The sequence below is a fragment of the Nicotiana sylvestris genome, chromosome 1, assembly GCF_000393655.2.
Source record: "Nicotiana sylvestris chromosome 1, ASM39365v2, whole genome shotgun sequence".
NCBI lineage: Eukaryota > Viridiplantae > Streptophyta > Magnoliopsida > Solanales > Solanaceae > Nicotiana > Nicotiana sylvestris.
This window is the reverse complement of record NC_091057.1, coordinates 148,775,117-148,780,503: the sequence shown is the minus strand read 5'-3', so window position 1 is coordinate 148,780,503 and position 5,387 is coordinate 148,775,117.

The following is a 5,387-nucleotide window of genomic DNA, read 5'->3' as shown; positions in this document are numbered from 1 at the left end:
ATACAGTGTCGGTAGAGAAAATTCCAGAAGGGAAGTACCTTCCGAATCCAAAGATAACCTCTGATTCAGTCATGGTAGCCTATGAAATGTTAAAAACGGTTTTATACCCGGCAAAGGTCTGGGCTCATCTTTGCAAGGAATTATACAACCAGTATCTCTCCCCGAGAACTGGGGAACATTCGTTTGGGGTTCATACCCACTGTCAATGACGTGATAGAGGCCAGAAAGTTGAAACACAAGGCATGGTTTCTTCCAAAACCAGTCCCACATCTATCAAAGTCTTTTGTCAAGACCGGTGCTAAAAATCGCCCGATAACAACAATTCCTAAATCCCTGGTCAATCCTGAGGAGGAATTAATTGAAAGATTCGAGAAATTGTTTGACGATGTGAATATGGTGGAAAGCGGGGAAGGTTGTAGCAACGCAGAAGTTCAATTCGTTGGGCCAGAAACAAAGCTTAATAATTGGAAAGCCACTCCTCTCCCCATTCGAAAGGAGTCTTGGTAGTTTATTTTGATTTTCTTTCAGTTTGTTTGGGTTACCTCAGGGTTGTAATCCCAATGCTTATCTTACAGTTTGTTTGAAGTGTGCAAACCTTGTTATCTTTCATCATCCAATAAAATACAGTTTCCTTTTTCATTATCATTCCTGATAGTTTTCTTTTTCCATTTCTTCTTTTTTCTATACAGTTCTTTTTACGCTGGCTCTAGTGATATGTCATGCATGAGGAATCCTCAGCCCAGTCTTAAAAATCAATCTGGTTCCGAAGTAATAATTCAAGAAATATATTGTGATTATGAATCAGAATATGATGAAGATGAGGTTTTTGAAGAGATTAGTAAAGAGTTAATTCACTTTGAGGAAAAAATCAAACCTAACTTGAGTGATACCGAGGACATCAATATAGGGGACACGAGTAATATCCGGGAAACTAAAATAAGTGTCCATCTCGAACCAAAGATCCGAGAAGAGTTAATTAAAGCACTCATAGAATTCAAAGATGTTTTTGCATGGTCATATGATGACATGCCGGGCCTGAGCACTGATTTAGTGGTTCACAAATTGCCCACCGATCCAACGGTGCCTCCTGTCAAGCAGAGGCTGAGAAAATTCAAGCCTGATATGAGTGTGAGAATTAAGGAAGAAATCACCAAACAGTTGGAAGCAAAGGTCATTCGAGTCACTCGATATCCTGTTTGGTTAGCTAATATCGTTCCTGTACCAAAGAAAGACGGCAAAATTAGAGTATGCGTCGACTACCGCAATCTCAACAAAGCAAGTCCGAAGGATAATTTCCCATTACCCAATATCCATATTTTGATCGATAATTGTGCCAAGCATGATATAGGATCTTTCGTGGATTGTTATGCCGGGTATCATCAAATTCTAATGGATGAAGAAGATGCAGAAAAGACGGCATTCATCACACCATGGGGAACTTATTGCTACCGGGTAATGCCATTCGGTTTGAAGAACGCCGGAGCAACCTACATGAGAGCGATGACCACAGTGTTTCATGATATGATACACAAGGAGATTGAGGTATACGTGGACGATGTGATCATAAAATCAAAGCATCAGGCCGACCACGTTGGGGATTTGAGGAAATTCTTCTTAAGACTTCGCAGGTACAACCTCAAGCTTAACCCTGCCAAATGCGCATTTGGAGTTCCATCTGGAAAGTTGCTGGGATTCATAGTCAGTCGGCGAGGCATCGAGCTAGACCCATCAAAAATCAAAGCCATCCAAGAATTGCCACCTCCAAGGAACAAAACTGAAGTAATGAGTTTGTTGGGAAGGTTAAATTACATCAGCAGGTTTATTGCTCAGCTCACAACAACCTGTGAGCCAATTTTCAAATTGTTGAAAAAGGATGCTGCGGTCAAATGGACCGATGAGTGTCAAGAAGCGTTCGATAAGATAAAAGGGTACTTGTCGAACCCACCCATGTTGGTCCCGCCAGAGCCAGGAAGACCTTTGATTCTTTACTTGACGGTCTTGGAAAATTCATTTGGTTGTGTATTGGGGCAACATGACCTCACCGGCAGAAAAGAACAGGCCATCTACTACCTTAGCAAAAAGTTCACAGCTTATGAGGTTAAGTATACTCATCTGGAAAAGACATGTTGCGCCCTAACATGGGTGGCTCAGAAGTTGAAACACTATTTGTCGTCCTACACTACTTACCTCATTTCGCGTTTGGATCCATTGAAATATATTTTTCAAAAGCCTATGCCAACGGGAAGACTTGCAAAGTGGCAAATTTTGCTCACAGAGTTTGACATCATCTATGTGACTCGGACTGCAATGAAAGCCCAAGCACTGGCCGATCATTTAGCCGAAAACCCGGTCGATGAGGAATACGAGCCGTTGAAAACCTATTTTCCTGATGAAGAAATAATGCATATCGACGAGGTAGAGCGAATTGAAAAACCTGGTTGGAAACTTTTCTTTGATGGAGCCGCTAACATGAAAGGAGTCGGGATAGGAGCTGTAATCATCTCTGAAACAGGGCATCACTATCCTGTTACGGCTCAACTGCGATTTTATTGCACCAATAATATGGCTGAATATGAAGCTTGTATTATGGGTTTAAGGCTAGCCGCAGACATGGGTATCCAAGAAATCTTAGTCATGGGAGATTCGGATCTTCTGGTACATCAAATTCAAGGAGAATGGGAAACCCGAGACTTAAAGCTCATACCATACCGACAATGTCTACATGATCTTTGTCAGCGGTTTCAATCAGTGGAATTCCGGCATATTCCAAGGATTCGTAATGAGGTTGCCGATGCATTGGCTACTTTGGCATCAATGTTGCACCATCCAGACAAAGCTTATGTGGATCCCCTACATATTCGAGTCCACGATCAGCACACTTATTGCAATATGGTTGAAGAAGAATTTGATGGTGAACCATGGTTCCACGACATCAAGGAGTATATCAGGATGGGGATATATCCCGCACAAGCCACAGGAGATCAAAAGAGGACCATTAGGCGATTGGCAAATGGATTCTTCTTAAGCGGAGGAGTTTTGTATAAAAGAACACCAGATCTTGGATTATTAAGATGCATAGATGCCAGACAAGCTACAACTGTCATGTCTGAAGTACATTCAGGAGTTTGCGGACCCCACATGAGTGGATATGTGTTGGCAAAGAAAATCCTCCGAGCTGGTTACTATTGGCTTACCATGGAGCGAGATTGTATCAGTTTTGTGCGCAAGTGTCATCAATGCCAAATACACGGAGATTTGATTCATTCTCCACCATCCGAGTTGCACACAATGTCGGCACCATGGCCCTTCGTTGCCTGGGGCATGGATGTGATTGGACCAATTGAGCCGGCAGCATCCAATGGGCACAGGTTCATTCTGGTAGCCATTGATTATTTTACCAAATGGGTTGAGGCCAAGACATTCAAATCGGTGACCAAGAAAGCTGTGGTCGATTTTGTCCACTCAAATATCATATGTCGATTCGGAATCCCAAAGGTGATCATCACAGATAACGGTGCTAATCTTAACAGCAACTTAATGAAGGAAGTATGTCAACAGTTTAAGATTACACATCGCAACTCTACCCCATATCGGCCCAAGGCGAATGGAGCAGTCGAGGCAGCCAACAAAAACATAAAGAAGATACTTCGGAAAATGGTAGAAGGTTCAAGACAATGGCACGAAAAACTACCATTTGCGTTATTGGGATATCGCACTACTGTTCGCACTTCAGTAGGAGCAACTCCTTATTTGTTGGTATATGGCACTGAAGCAGTAATTCCTGCAGAAGTTGAGATTCCTTCCCTTCGGATCATCGCCGAAGCAAAGATTGATGATGATGAATGGGTCAAAACCCGTCTAGAACAGTTAAACTTGATTGATGAAAAACGATTGGCCGCAGTATGTCATGGTCAATCATATCAAAGAAGAATAGCAAGAGCATACAATAAAAAAGTGCGTCCACGGAAGTTCGAAGTGGGTCAACATGTGCTGAAACGTATTCTTCCGCATCAGGTTGAGGCAAAAGGCAAATTTGCCCCGAATTGGCAAGGACCATTCATTGTGACTAGCGTATTATCGAATGATGCACTATGCTTAACAAATATTGAAGGCAAATGCATAGACATGGCGATCAATTCTGACGCGGTAAAGAGATATTATGCATAACCTTTTGAATGTTTGTATTTAGCATTATTTCGAAGATTGGAATGACAAAGGCAATTTATTCTGCTATCCAAACACTATACCCTTTGCTTCCCATTTGAGCCACATTTGTTTCTTTCTTACCCTCTCTTGGAATCAATGAAAATCAAATATGAAATTTAAAAAAAAAAGTCACTATTATTTAGTGAACTGCGTTTGACCTGATTCCTCAAAGAAGGATACGTAGGCGCCTCACGACTCGGTCATAGGGTGCACAATATGATTAATGTGTACAAAAGAAACATCAAGAGACCCCAATCAAGAAAACTGGGGCAGGAGTTGTATTGGAAATAAGAAAAAGATTCCAAGAGTTGTAATTTTAAACCCATACCAAAACTGTTTAGTTTTTGATACCTTTCCATTTCCCACCACATACCAAAAAGACCTTTCGACCAATCTTAGAAAAATGCTGAGTCAAACAAATGAAGATGGTTCATAACACTCTGGTACAAACAAGAAAAGAAAGTAAAAATGAGAGATTCTTATAGGTGAAAACCCACACGGGCACCATAAGGCGATGGAAGTTGAGAGAAAGTAAAAATGAGAGAGTCTTATAGGTGAAAACCCACACGGGCACCATAAGGCGATGGAAGTTGAGAGAAAGTAAAATGAGAGAGTCTTATTGGTGAAAACCTTCGTAGGCACCATAAGGCGAAAAAGAAGTAAGAAATGAACAAATGAGGAAGGTTTATCAGTGAAAACTCTTTGAGATATTGCAAGTCCAACAGGTCTGTAAAATGAAAAATGAAGTTGGATTACAGAAATTTTGGGGAAAACAAAAATGAGACAATTGAAAGGAGATTGATTAAAAGACTGGGTTGATTAATCCAAATTGAATACCATGATCATTGGCGTCAGTGACGCCAATCAGATAAGTCCTTTATTCCTTCGTCAACGATCATCCAAATTTGGATTTTTCTTTTTCATTCTATAATTGTCGAAATCAGCGTGTTTCGTCACTAATAATCTTACTTTTCTAAAGCTTTGAGATAAGTTTTATTCCAAACAAATAAGAAGGAAAGTCAAGGTATACTACCAAGATTCAAGGTTACATGATGCAAAATACGGCCATGAAAGGCGGGAGATAAAAATAATAAGATATGGGTGTAAGAAAAATGGAATCAAAAGCGGATCAGCAATGTCAGGAGAACATATGATTACGGTTAAAAGGGTTTGAAGGAAAA